Source organism: Peromyscus leucopus, chromosome X, assembly GCF_004664715.2.
Source record: "Peromyscus leucopus breed LL Stock chromosome X, UCI_PerLeu_2.1, whole genome shotgun sequence".
NCBI classification, from domain to species: Eukaryota; Metazoa; Chordata; class Mammalia; order Rodentia; family Cricetidae; genus Peromyscus; species Peromyscus leucopus.
Window position 1 is genome coordinate 66,498,567 of NC_051083.1, and position 15,154 is coordinate 66,513,720.

Sequence of the window (15,154 nt, forward strand, 5' to 3'; positions counted from 1 at the left end):
CACTCAGCTTCTGCAAATGACACAATAAACAGTCTCTGTGTTATCACAGACTCAAAGCTCAGTGCAACCACAAAACTGGAAGACAATGCATTATGGCCCTATAAATAGAAAGGATCATTTCTTCTGCTAAATGTGAAGCTTTGCAAGTGCTATGTACAGCCTGTTGTGTAGCCTTGCATCATTAATGAGAGAATGAGAGAAAGGGAGATGAGATGTGTGTGTGTGTGTGTGTGTGTGTGTGTGTGTGAGAGAGAGAGAGAGAGAGAGAGAGAGAGAGAGAGAGAGAGAGAGAGAGAGAGAGAGAAAAGGGGGGGCTCTGCTCACCCACTGGAAAACGGAAGTGTTCAGTGTGATGAGAACAGCTTTCATATTTCACTCTGACAACTCACTACCATATTTTCCAACATGGTAGTGGGTTGGTAATCCTGAAAATTTTACCTGCCCTTTTCCTTTCGCCTTCATTGTTTTCTTTTGGTCCTCCTCCTCCTCCTCCTCCTCCTCCTCCTCCTCCTCCTCCTCCTCCTCCTCCTTCTCTCTCTCTCTCTCTCTCTCTCTCTCTCTCTCTCTCTCTCTCTCTCTCTCTCTGTGTCTGTGTCCCTTTCCCTCTCTCTCCTTCATTACTTTTGGGGGGGAGTGAATGAGGACTGGATTGGTTGTTTTCAGAAAAAGGAGCTGTATCGACACACAGATCAGTAGCATCCTTGTTGAAGTGGCTGTCACATGAATTCTTTGGAGACTTCTGAAGAAAAGAGAAAAAACCTGAAACGGTAGGTTCAAAATTTGTTAATTCATAATTAGCTCTCATATGTGCCTTTCACCCTTGGTATCTAGAATTGGACTATTGGCATCAGGTTCTAGCTAATTTGTCAGGTCTTAATTACAAATATAATAAACTTGAACCATCCACAAAGGTTATTTCCCTGGAGTTTGCACAAGCAAAAATAATCATATGGTTGTCTGCTTCAGGTAGGAGGAGGAATTTTACCTTGAACTTGGAAAAATGTAAGTTTGAAATGAAATGTTTCTTTTTATAACAATGTTTTTAGCTCAAGTGATATCAGACAAAATAGGATAGTGAATATTTGTAATTTAGCCTAGCATGCATTAAGAAAGGTTACTGGGTGATTTTTATCTACACTTTGGTATAATATTTTGATGATGATGTTTTTTAAACTGTTGAATGATTAAAATAGTTGACTCATTGCCCCTTTCAAAATTCTTTAGAAAATGAGTACTATAGTATCTCAAGACTTTAACCAGTATGAATTCATTTTCCTCTCTATGTGTTACATATTTTTATTGTAAAAGTGAATTGTAGTTAATAGTAACTGTAGAGCGATTCTACTATCAAAAAGCAACCTGGAAGAGAAAGCATGCTTATAATTCGAGAGGGGAAAAATAAAACAAACAGGCACAGCTTGTCTGATTCTCTTAGATAAGCTATGTGTTATTAGAGCAAGTAATCAGTACAATAAAAAAAATGGAGAGTATGATTTGGGGTTTCATTTACATTTCTGATCACTATAATTGACTTAACTTGTTTTCTACAAAATCTAAGTTGGGTTGTTTTATCTTTTGTGGGTTTTTGCTTGTTTGGAAATATTAAGAAAGATGCCTTCTAACTTTAAGCAACTATGAAGCTATCATTGGCATGTAACTGCTAGGAGCTGTGTTTAGAGATTAAAAGTAAGAAAAAGGTGGACTTCTATGTGTGGTAGGGCAGGGATGAAGAGGGATTTAGAACATGACCAAGGATTAGATCTCAAATAAGTGTCGTCTTGCTTTGCTGTCAAGAGCTATGTCTTTGGATTTGCTTCCCCCCCCCCCCAGACAGGGTTTCTCTGTGTAGCTTTGCGCCTTTCCTGGAACTCACTTGGTAGGTAGCCAGGCTGGCCTCGAACTCACAGAGATCCGCCTGGCTCTGCCTCCCGAGTGCTGGGATTAAAGGCGTGTGCCACCACCGCCCGGCCTTGGATTTGCTTTTATACTGGGGTAATTTTCCATGGGAGGAAAGTTATAATTTTATTGGACAAGCAGAAATGGCTATTTCAGAGAGCTTGGGTCATTCATCAAGGAGTAGTTCTTTCCTCTAGCTGCTGTGAAATTGAGATATGCAAAAAAACACATTAATCTAAACGGATGAATTGAAGTTCTTTAGTATAAGCAGACAATATGCTAGTCACATTGCCAAATATTTACATTATATAAAAGCCATCCTTCAAGAAGTCTGTGTTGATTGCAGAAAGTTTGTTTTGTTCTTGGGATACATGTCCTTGCCTTTTTTGCCTATATGTTTGCAGTAATCTTACTGTGGTGAATCATCTAATATATCCACTCTGGTGGGAACTCTGTAATATGGTGCTGGGTATTGTAAGGGCAGAAAAAAAAACTCTAGGAAACATAAAATGGGATATTACCTGCTCCAAAATGCTCACTGAATTTTACTAGAAGACTTTCAGGAATGATTTTAGTGCCCTTTCTGCTAGGTAGCTGAAGTGCATGGGAAAAAAGAATATGTCTTTTTTTTCCCTTCTGGTATAGTACTGTCTCTTCTCATATCAATCAGATTACTAGAAGCAGAAATAGAATTTAACTCCTTTCTATGATTGCTATGCAGTCCTTAGAAATGGAGTACAGACAGTTCCATTTCCCTTGCCTATTAAAATGAATTTCCTTTTAAGGCTGGTCTCTCAAAAGTCAGTCTCCTAGGAAGAGAATAAAAACTTCATCAGAATGTTACCCTGACCATTTGTGGGAATGAGAGGTACTTCTTTGTGGTTTTGAGAAGTAAAAAGCTTATATTTTACAATTGGAAAAACTGAGGCTCAAAGGACTGAAATGACTAGGCTAAGTGCTTCTTTACTTGAACAGAGAAAAGGCTAAAATTCTAGGTCTCTCGGCAGCTCATCCAGTGCTCATTTGACTTCTTCCTGCTGCCTAACAAGGCTCGTGGATGAAGATTCATGCATTATTCATTTGGAAATGTTAAAAGATGTCATTTTGAAATCACTCAAGAACCTCTCAATATCATGATGCACTCCAGGCTACCCCCAAGGACTCCAGTGGTGTAACAGACTTGATTTTCTGGGTTTTACCACTATTTCCTTGTAAAATAGGAAAGAACTATTCCTACTTTGCCTATATGTAGAATAGTAATAAAATGTAAATTGATACTAAGTGCTTTAATAAAACAAGAATACATATGTGGCCATGTACCTGATGTGTATGTGTTATATCTAGTGTCCAGGAAATTGTGTGGTCAATACAGAAGGGAAAGAAAGTATTCAGGAAGTTATGAGATATAGACATTCCAGATTTGGGAAGGTAGTGGAGATTTCAATATATCTGCCTGGCTAAGGCAAAAGTGTGAGAAGGCTGGATAATTAGAGTAATTGCTGGGGAATGAGTCCAAAAGATGACATTCTAGTTAGTTATTTGATTGTTATTCACATTTATCATAAACCCAGGCACCGTTTGGGATTCGAAAATTGAAGTAACTTTTGTTTGTATAGTCCTTGTAAGCCGAGTGAAAGAGGGCAGTGTACTTCTTTGGCAGATTTTCCATGTCCACCACAGCTACCTTTGCATTAGCCAAGAACCAAAATGCAAATAAAGTGTCCCTGAAATAGGAGTGTAAGCTACTAACGAAAATCAAGTCTGTACAGACTCTGGAAACTGGGGGCTAGATAAGGAACTTCTCTCCCTCTCATTATTTAGTAAGGAAGTTTATGTTGATTTATTGCCCTGGTCAGGTCTGGGTTACATAGAAGCACTCTCTATTCTCAGAGCAGAAATGTGGTCTTCTAATTCAAGGTCAGCTTGCATCTTGAACAGCACAGTTACTTTTCTTACTGGGAACAAAAAATATGTCAGCGTCTACAACCAAGTAAGAGAAAAAAAAACATTCACTCATTTCTTTTTTGGGCCTTTATAAGTTTTTAAAAATTATTATTTTTATACAATAAGAACATGATAAGATCATATTCTTTCCCCTCCCCAACTCTTGTTCCTCCCAATCTCCCTACCCACCCACCTCATTTCCTATTTTCTGACAATGAATGCATTTGCTTCTTCAAAAGGCTTTTGTTTAGTGTATAAAATGTATGGGAGACAATTCAGAATTCAGCAACAGATGAGTGGCTGTAATATAATTATAACTACAAATATTTACCTAAAATTATTTTATGTTTAATTTGACAGAGCAGATCCAAATGGTTTTTAAAAGCTGATGGTGGTTCACTGTGAGATATTTCTTATAAGTAAGTGATTTATTTTTTACATTATAAAATAATTCTTATTGAAAGACAACAGCAATGACAATGGTTTACTACTTAGTGGATTTGCTCTTTGTTAGGTGATACTAGGTGACTTATAAGGTAGTATTTTCCTAAATGTGTAGGCTCTTTGAAGGGCTGGGCTAAACAGTGCTCTTGAAAAAATGAACCGTGTGGGAAGAATAGACTTAGATGTGATTTTACAATTAAATATTGTTACTACTAAATTTGATTAAGAGAAGAAAATGCTCATAGAGGGAAGTTTTCAAACTTCTGCTTTATTTAAATCTGTATCTATCTGGATCCCTTTAATTCTTCTACCAAGGATCTTTATTTAATCTTGTAAAATACATTTATTTGGCTTCCCCCACATTTGTCTGTGATGATAGCACCTTAAGTCTACATTCTCGAGTCTACTTTTGGTTGGAGTTTTTCATCTCACCCACTGTGTCTTTTTAACCCTGACATACTCTGATTCCAAGGGCACCATAGATTTCTCAGTCTTCCAAGCTAAATAAAGATAAATCGAAGACAGGCTTATTTTTCAACATGCCATAGGAGTCTGTATAATAAAAACTTCAAGCCGGGCAGTGGTGGCACACGCCTTTAATCCCAGCACTCGGGAGGCAGAGGCAGGCGGATCTCTGTGAGTTCGAGTCCAGCCTGGGCTACTAAGTGAGTTCCAGGAAAGGTGCAAAGCTACACAGAGAAACTCTGTCTTGAAAAAACCAAAAAAAAAAAAAAAAAAAAAAAAAAAACCTTCAGCTACATTGTCTAGTATCAGCTTCTTTGAGGAAGAGCTACTAAGAGAAGAAATGGCTGGTTTTGTTATCAACGGTAGGTACAGCCCATATCAAGGCATCTGATACAGTAATGCCTTCTTCTCTCAAACACTATGACCTCCAAACATTCACAAAACTGAAAAGAAAAATCTATCTAGATGAAGCAGTATGAATACGATAGTCTAGTTTTGAAGTGGCAAGTCTAGATAAGTAATGTAGGACTAGAACCAATAGTATTCTGAGTGCTTCCCATATCTTGGGTTTGGAGCTCCTCTGCTTGTCTCTGACCACCTGGTAAGAAGTTCCTTTTGGTCATGGGAAGCAGTGTAAACACCCTTCAGCGTAATCTCTAAGAAGACACTTAAGAATCTGCAGAGGGAACTAAACTGTTTTTCAGAATACAATTTGACATGATCATAGTTGATGTAGAATTCTTTCTTAATACCCACTGTAGTTCTAAATTTCAGTTGAAAAAAATTACACATTGAAAAATATCTCTGTGTCTGTTTTAGTCTTACCTAGAGAAAAATCACTGATGAAACTTAAAACTGCCTGGCTTTGGGGAATCATTAAATTTGAAAGTTCTGTGACATACTCCAATAGGCAAGAGATATTAAATTTGATTACCTTAGGTTGTAAGTTCCTCTCTGACTGGGACGTGGGCCAGTCACATATGGGTATAGTAAAACCACAGGCTAAGCAAATACCTGGATATGTGCATGATGGCTATGCATTCTGGTTCCTCTCAAATGCTATGGCACTACCATTATGCAAAATGGCTTGGAAATGCTAAATACAGATGCAATCTTTCTTTCCCCTTTTCATTTAGTGGTATTTATTTATAGACATGAATAGGAACTTGGAACTATTTGCACACATATACAAATTCAGTGCCAAGTCATCCTAGTACATAGTACTGTAGGATGCTACCTTGACAATTTAAAGTCTAATAGTAACAATTGCAAACATTAGCTAAATTGTCATGTTTGGCCAAAGGATAGAAAATGCTGATTTTAAGAAGTGATGATAATTCATTATTTTTTTTTTTTGTAAAATTTCAGGGCATTAGTTAAGGGGTATATTTTATTTTCATATCTAAAAGTTGGTTCCTGACAGAAAATTTTAATTTCACACAGGCTTTTTTTTGGTGTGGAGTTAAAATTACATTTGAAAAAAAATGTCTAGAAAGTAAATGAGGTTTGATCTGATCAATCTCAATCCTAACTGCACTAACTTTATGATGTTTATGAAGGATTCAAGTCTTTGCTCACTGTCTGTTCCCTCAGCTCTTGGTGCTCACTCTGCTTCCTTTAACAAAGGGAAAAATATTCAGAGCTTTGCCAAAGTTTGGGAAGCATCTGTGAGTTCCCAACTCCTAATGGTTCTGGATACTGGCTTCAAAGCAAGGCAAACATTTCACCAGGTTCACACTGTCAAGCTTTGATTATTTTCATACAAATGTAACTCTGTGCTAATATATGTTCCTAATAACAATTTTAAGTTAAATTATTAAACACTTAAGCAGCTACTCAGAATCTTGATTTTGCAGGCGATTGGAGCTTATCTATTACTGGCCCCAAATTTTATCTTGAATTCTTTTGTTTATTTATTATTATTATTATTATTATTATTATTATTATTTTATTTTGTTTTTCAAGACAGGGTTTCTCTGTGTAGTTTTGGTACCTGTCCTGGATCTCTCTCTGTAGACCAGGCTGGCCTTGAACTCACAGAGATCCTCCTAGCTCTGCCTCTTGAGTGCTGGGATTAAAGACGTGCGCCACTGCCGCCTGGCTTATCTTGAATTCTTAATCAAACCTATTATGACCCTTCCTTATTGTGTAGTACAATGTACTAAAGGATTGGGAAAACTATATTACATTTTTACACCCAATTATTTTCCTTCATTTTAGAAATGAAGAAATTTTTGCTAAAGAAGTGAAACAACTTGCTCAAATTATAGCAATTGTCTTGGTTCTGTTGCCTTTTCAGAAAAACACCTTACTAAAGTATGATTGACATTTGAAAATTGTGAGCATCTTGATTTCAAACCAAGTTCTTTTGCAGGTTAGGGCTGTTGTCTCCATATATGAAAACTGCCCATATTTACTATCTCGTTTGGGCCTTTTCACTTGGTGATCAAAAACATTTATATTAAAGAGAGTCCAAATGTATAAACAATTCCAAAACTGTCGATTTATGCTAAGTGAACTTGGGAAGGGTTGCTAACCATGTATATAAAGGGAACTAAAGAATAAGATAGGGATTATTAGCAGCATTATTTCAATTAAACTTTATGGTGTGTTTATTTTTCCTGGGTAAAATGAGAAACAAAAGGAGGCATGTAACAAACGCTTATCCCATTGAAGCATATTTGAATGGGGAAGATAAACTACACATATGACTATGTAAGTGGGATCTACAGAACCCTTTGTCATAAACAGGGTCAATACACTGCTTTTTAAATTTTAATTTTTTTTTTAAATCACTGCCTTCAATGAAGCTGGTATGATTTGAAAAGTAGATTAGATCAAGGACATCAGAACTTTCATAAAGCTTGGCTTGATTGTACCTAATCTATGACATGCTGGGGTTTAAGAGCAAGGGTCCTATATTATAGCTATAAGGCTCTGTGAGATATTAGAACAAAATATGTGGTTCTGTGTGTAAGTTAATACGAACACAAGGGAAAGGCCTAGGAAAAAACTCTGCCCTAAGCTTCTCTATATAGAACTTTGGGACCAATTTTATTTTTGTATGTAGTTATTTTATGACCTCCCGTTGAACTCTAAGAATTATGATGCTTAAGAATTGGAGGGAAAACAAGATCCTCCATGAAGAGAACCAGGGTGAAACAAAATCTGTGAAAGCAGACAATAGAGCAAATGTTGTGCCTGTGAGTAAATTGTTGCATCGGCAATAAGGATAGGAGTTGCCTGTTTCAGGCTCGTACCACAGTCTATGAGTATATTAGACAAAGAAATAACTGCATTCCAACTGATATACTTTAGGAACTCACTGGTGGAGCCATATTGTTAGCTCTGAGCTCAGAGATTAACACAATACTACATAATACAAGAACAAGGTCTCTCAGTGTAAATTAGTCTGAATCATTTTCTCCTGCTCACATTATACTTAATTTCATGTTGACATTTCCTATCTAAGAAGGAATAAGGGGAGAACCTTGGGAGGTCAACTTCTGAACACTTTTATAAATCATAACCAACCATTGCTGGAGTTTTAAGTCATGCTCCTTTGTGTCTAGCTAGGGGTATAAAAGTGAACAAAAAACTAAGCTTCCTCATTTCTCTGTCTGCAGAAACAGTATGAGTGAGGGCACTACTCTTTTGCAAACAGGGATCACTGTGCTGAAATGAACAGACACTTTGCAAAACTGGTCAGAACTCCTCTGTACAGTTTCCAAAATACAATGTTATTGCTTTGCAATCACACTGGGAAAATTGAGTCTCACCTTCCTTTCCTTGACAGATTTTCTTCAGCACACGGAAGCAGTATGCTCAGTTAAGCTTGCAGCTTGAAATGCTTATGCACAGCAAAATAGTTACAAAATCTGCAGCTGAGTAAATGGAAAAGAGTAACATGAGGATTATGGATCAGTGAAATCACTGCCTTTGGACATGCCTTGTGATTGCTTAACTGCCTTAAAATTTATTGTGGGTGTGTATTCCAAATCTGTGCCAATCTTCTATAGGTCTTCACGTTTGACCTATTCGATTTAGGAATTGATTTTGCATGTTTCTTGTGACTCTCGGGTTTTTGCTGTGAGGCAATATGTTTTCTTAGCCAGGGTATAAGTTTTGCATGAAATCTACCGTGCTGACTTAGTTTGTAAACAAGGTATTATTCATTTTACTGCTGAACCTCTTCTTTTTTGGTCAGTTGTTTAGCAGGTTGTAGCATTAGAAAAGCAGTCAGAGTCCCATTTCTAGTCTTCAGTGCCAATGAAAATGGATACACTAATGTAAAGAATGTGCGTACATTTGTGGGAAGACAGGGAGTTGATGAGAGGAATACATAGCTGTTTGTTCTGCACATCATAAGGAACGCCAGTGTCCAGAATATTGAAGAAAGTGGAGTGACACTGAGTTTTAGTGGTTTGTATGTGGTTGTCTGATTTACAGAAGTAATATTTCTAACTAATGTAAACCCTACTTTCAAATGATGTGACTGTATGAAAGAGGAATATCTATACACAGGCAATGTGGCAATAATAGTGGGGAAAATACGATATAAAAAAAGGAAATGGTCTTTTGCTTCAAAACAGGTTCCAGGCCTGGCTCTGCCATTAACTTATTAGATAGTAAAGGGTGAGTCCTTTAAGATAACTGCTTTAGTTATCTTGTTTTTAAAGCTAATGCATCAATAGATTTTAAACACACTATTAGCAAAGTTTTAATAAAGGATTAATAAAATCTAATGTTAAAATTATTAATCTGTTTCAATAGTACATTGGAAATCACAATAATATTTACTGAGTTATTATCACCATCAGGTATATCTGTCTATATGTGAACTGGCTTAATTTGTAGAGTCTTCCTGGGAAGTTTTTGTTTACAATACAAGGCATTGGAGCTGTCTATAATCTATCTTCCCATGTAAATGTGCCTAAATCAATAATGACTTCTATATTTTTAAATAACTCTGTTGAGAAAATCCCTGCATGCTCTCTGTGAAGATCATGGAGATTTCCTTCAGTTCTATCACTAATGCATTAGTTTAAATTCACATATGAAATTACAGTAGATTTGACTTTAAAAGTAAAACCATTGGTCTTAAGGAGATAAAAATGCAGTTAAAAACCAACAAAAGCTATAATCCCTGTTTATGCTTGTCATGTGAAAAGGGCAAACCAACACTGCTTAGTTTAGTGGGGTACATATGAGTTTTCTTGCCTGTCTCCTATGACAGAGTCACCTTGCATTCTGAAGCCTCTGGTGATGCCCTTTTTTTACTCATCCTCTTTGGGTGTCTTTTTATTTTACTTTTTACCTTATTCCAAAGACAAAATTTTTTGGCTGCTCAATTTAAAGCCCAGGCTTGCCTTGAACTTCTCATCCTCCTGCCTCTACCTTCTGAGTTTTAGAATCCATTTCTGTGTCAGCACACCCAGTTCAACAAAATAATCAAAACAGACCTTTAATAGTATTTATTCTCACTACGATTCCTTCTTAGTGTTTCTGAAGCATTTACTGAGACTCTCCTGTGTTTCTAGAATCCTGCTTTACAAGTGACAGAGGCAAAAGAAAGGATTGACAGTATTTATTGAGCACCTATTTATGCTAAGCCCCATTTCACTGAATTTTATCTGCGAGAGCTCATGTAATCTTAATGATGCATCCTAAAAGCAGGAGTCTTTTATTCTATTAACTTTCTAAGATGAAGAAAGTGAGAATATGAGGCCAGATGACATGGGGCGAAAGAAAGAGGAAAGGGTGATTGATTTGAGATTCTCCTAGAGAAAGTTTCAATTCATGTCTTCAGTAGGAAGTGCTTGGAGTAACCATATGATGTTAAAAGGACAAACTCACCCTATATAGAAGCAGCCTACAAGCATGATAAGGGCTTTGTGAAGAAATTCGACTTCTAGCACCAGCTATGCTCACAACCAGTAGCCAGTTGAGTCTTCTTCCATGTGTGTTACCAGGAAGTGGGACAACTGCAGTGAGGAGAACCTCAGAAGACTCCTGACAGATGAAAAGAGAGCTACTTCCCTCCACTAATGCTGTGAGTTTGACTAGAGACTGTGGGATTTTTCTAGGATAACTCATCAAAGTTGAGAGCACCTTGTGACCAGGGAGTGACTTGTGAAGCCTGCCAGTGGCATTCCTATCTTCTCTCACTCTTTGCAAAGGCTGCCAGGTCAAATGAGATGTCAGATGGGAAAAGGGCTGCTACACATTCTACCTTGCAACTGCTAAGGGCTAGATGTAGCTATCTCTCATTCCCTTTTGCCTCTGGTAATCCATTCTGGTGTCTCATAATGCACAGCTGCTGAAACTTCCTAGTCCTCCATGCTGCACTGGATCACTGTTTTGTGTTTTGTTTTGTTTTCAGGCATGAATGAATTAATCAGCCCTATTCTCACAGCATCTGCAAGGGACCTGATTGGGGTGATTAAGAGCTTCTATCAGCACTGGATAAAACAGTAGGTACTTAAACATTATCTTGACTTTTGTTCCAGAATCCCTCTCCCCCCAAAATTACTCTTTCACCCAAAGGTAACAAGGCAGATACTGAGATCCTCCATTGGCTACCTGCTGCATGTTTACTGTTCTATATAGTAAATTACCATGTAGTGATAAGGTTATAACAGTGAAACGATATAGCCTTGTATTACATGAAAGAATTTGTTTACTAGAAGATTTGGTAAAATGTGATACTTTAATTTTTCCCTTTGGGGTAATATTAGAGCCTAGGCAAAGCTAAAATTAATAATTACCCTGTTTTTAATTGCTATTTAGATATTGTGTCTACTGTCAATATTTTTGGTATTGTAAAACATACTGCTTACAATTGTTGCTAGTTTTTCCAGCCTCTGAAGTCAAAGGGGAGTACTTAAGTTATTTTATTATAAACATGTCCCTATTGGTATGAGCTGTTTATTTCATAGTCTTAAAAAACAAACTAGAAAATCAGGGTACCTAGACTTTACTTACATTTGAAATTAAGTGTACTTAATGATTATATAAACATTTTCCGTGTTACACACACAAACATGTACCACACACTGGCCTCTCTCTGCATAGACAAAAATAAATAGAATAATAGTTGTATGTTGAAGAAGAATATGACATTTCCTCAGATGGAAAAATGTAGTGAGCATGAACAAATTACATAAATATTAGGCAAATGTGTACTCATTGGTTGGCAAGTCTCTGGCCAGACACATAATAGAAAGGTATAGATTTCAGAATGAGAAGTGTGGGTACCTTTTTTCCTTCTTATTCTAGAGCTCTGCTCTTAGAATTATATTACTCAAGCACCAATGTAGATATATAATCACTGTTAGAAGATATGTATAGTGCTTATGGTTTTAAAGTTAAACATTTTTTAAGCTAAAATAATGTGCAAAGTAGAAAGTGGCTCTTTGGGAAATAGAAGGACTCCAGCAAGAGAGAGGAGGCGTGAGAAAGGGTAATTGGGGTTGGGAATGACAAAAATTTGTTATGTACATGTATGTATGAAGTGGCCACAGGGTAATAAATGAGTAAATAAATCATAAGCAAAGTAACTGCATAGATAAATTAAACATGGTTGTATTCTTCTGCGGATATACCAGAGTAGAAAAAATTATTTCCTTAACCAGGAAGTTAGGTGTTTAATAACCAATATTACTACTATAGTACACATGTCCTCTGCATGGGAATATGTTTATATTTAATGGAATGTATTTCAGTATGTATTCAATTTGGGGCATCTGGAAGCCACATTCAAGTTATTGGACCCATTCTTTCTAGTTGCATGTTCTCCTAAAAGAGGAAAGATTTTTTTCTTGAGACTTTCCTAATAGAGTGAAAGTGAGTATTAACAAGAGACAGGAGAAATAAAGTCAGGCATGTGTCCACAGCATATTATATATTAATGAAACATGACACATAATAGAATAGCCTATATAGTAAATGACATGTAATTATTATCAAAAATGACCATCTATTAGCTCAAATGAAGTACTATATGTGTATTGAAAGTATTAGTGGTTGAAAGTGCTGGGTAATCTTTGTACTTTTGTGGAAATATGAAATTTACTTAAACAGGGAAAAATTCAAATAGTTATTTGTTAATTTCATACAGTGTGTTTTGATCATATTCACATACCCCCAACTCTTCCTTGATTTATTTTCCTTCCTTACCCATCCAACTTTGTGTCCTTAAAAATAAACTTCAAGATAATTTTTGCTGCCCAAATATGCTTGATTGTGTGGTGTTTCACTGGAGAGTGATTGACTTATTAAGGGAACACTCTTAGAGAAAACTGTCTCTCCTTTTTCCAGCAGCTAACAATTGCCTGTAGTTCTATGGCTTCTGGCAGAATTCTGGTGCCCAGCTCTCCTCTCCATGCTAGAATTGGATCTGGCTAAGGCTCGCATAGGTTTTGTGGGTGCTATTAAAAGCACTGTTTGTATGTGCAGCTGTCCTGCTGTGTCTAGGAAATAATTTTTCTTTGTTGTAATCAAGCACTCCAGGCTCTCACATCCTTTCTTCCTCCTCATTTACACTTCTTTCTGATCCTGGGGAGGAGTATTTGTGGTATAGATTTTCCCTTTAGGGCTGAGCATTCTGCACTCTGTTATTCGATGCATGTTGACCAGTTATGGTTCTCTATGTTAGTCACCATCTACTGCAAATAAAGGCTTCTCTGATGATTGTTGGAAGATGTACTGATCTATGGGTATAACAATAAGTCATTAGGAGTCAGTTTAACACTGTGCCCGTTTAACAGCTTAAAAGTAGTAGGTTCTCCCATACAGCCTATGATATGTCTAGCTATAAGTTCTTAGTCTGATAATAGTGCCAGGTAGGGTTTTATCTCATGAGGCAGGCCATAAGTCCAATCAGAAAGTTGGTGGTTGTTCCCATGATGTTTATACCCATATTACATCAGTGGGTATGTCTCCCCCAACCCATTATTATTGCAGTTCACAGTGTTCACAATTACGTAAGACTAATTATTACATCTCTTTCTGTTAGCTTGCATGGCACCATCTATCACTACAAAAGTTAGACAGTAGAGGTGGAGTTTCCAGGTCAGTACCAGCTTGATATCTCCACGTCCTACTATTCAACCATGTGGTATCTTTAGCAATATGGTTTTATTGTTAAGTTCTGAAGGTTAACCAAGAGCAATGCAAAAGTTTTTAATATTTGGTGGTCTATTGGACCTCAATAGTCAACAAATATCCTCTAGTAGATATATTGAGAGAGAGAGAGAGAGAGAGAGAGAGAGAGAGAGAGAGAGAGCGAGCTCATACAAGATGATATCACTTCTAGAGGCTAACAAAAAACTCAATGATGTGTATAAGTTACTTTTTTTGTAGTTGTTGGATATATGTGTGTATGTGTGTGTGTGTGCGTGTGGGTGTGTATGTGCGTGTGCGTGTGTGTATGTGTGTGTATGTATGTATATGTATACACATATTAATATATATACACTAGCAGGTTTTCATGTGTTTATTTTGAAAGCTTTTTGGTGTTATTTTCTCTTCCCATATTCCCTTTTCTATCCTAACCTCTATTTCCCAAACCTAGGTTAACCCTTCCTCTTCAATTATTCCTTTTTAACCCTTTATAGATGTACATTTTATCTTCCCTCAGTTAAAAGCCCTTCTCCATAGCTCCTTAATGATTTCATGACCTCTATGGGTATTCCTAGGGAAACGTGTATCTGAAAGAAAACATGTGATGTTTGTATTTCTGGGTCAGTGTTATCTCACTTAGAATCATTGTTTCCAGTTCTATCCATTTACTTGAAATTTCACAATTTTATTTTTCTTAATAGCTGAATAATAGTCAAATGTGTAAATATACCACAGTTTTATTATCCATTCATCAGTTCATAGATATCTAGACTCTTTCCATTTCATGGCTATTGTGAGTAGAGCAGCAATAAGCATTGACAAGCAGGTATCTCTACAGTAGGACATGGAGTCCTTTGGGTATATTCCTAAGAGTGGTATAGATGTAACATGTATAGATCTATTTTTAACTTTTTGAGGCATCTCCATACTGATTTGTATAGTGTTAGACCAGTTTGCAGTCCCATCATCAGCAAATAAGTGACCTCCTTTCCCCACATCTGGGTCAGTATTTGTCATCATTTTTTTTTTTAAACCTTAGCCATCCTGACTGAGGTGAGATGAAAACTCAAAGTGCTTTTAACTTGTGTTTTCCCAATGAGTAAGGATGTTGAATATTTTAAAAATGTTTCTCAGCCTTTTATGTTTCATCTTTTCAGAACACTCCATTTAGATCTATGCCCTAATTTTTAAAATGAGTTAGTTGTTTTCTTACTGTTTCCTTTTATGAGTACTTTATATATTCTAGATACTAACCCTCTGTTGAATGTATAACTGTTCTATA

General features: G+C 36.6%; 1 protein-coding gene across 8 annotated transcripts in view; it reads left to right on the plus strand.

Moving 5' to 3' along the window:
• Positions 1 to 296: 296 nt before the first annotated feature.
• The window catches only part of Gpr174 (G protein-coupled receptor 174), a 32,723-nt gene continuing 17,865 nt past the window's right edge, over positions 297 to 15,154 (plus strand). For 2 of the 8 annotated variants that reach the window (XM_037199017.1, XM_037199013.1), the window contains exons 1-4: positions 562 to 767; positions 4,201 to 4,259; positions 10,722 to 10,801; positions 11,132 to 11,226. The gene's annotated coding sequence lies outside the window, so the exon portion shown is untranslated. Of the gene's footprint in view, positions 416 to 561; positions 768 to 4,200; positions 4,260 to 8,545; positions 8,735 to 10,721; positions 10,802 to 11,131; positions 11,227 to 15,154 lie in introns of those variants that run through there. The other 6 variants (XM_037199018.1, XM_037199014.1, XM_037199019.1 and 3 more) reach the window with 5 other exon arrangements.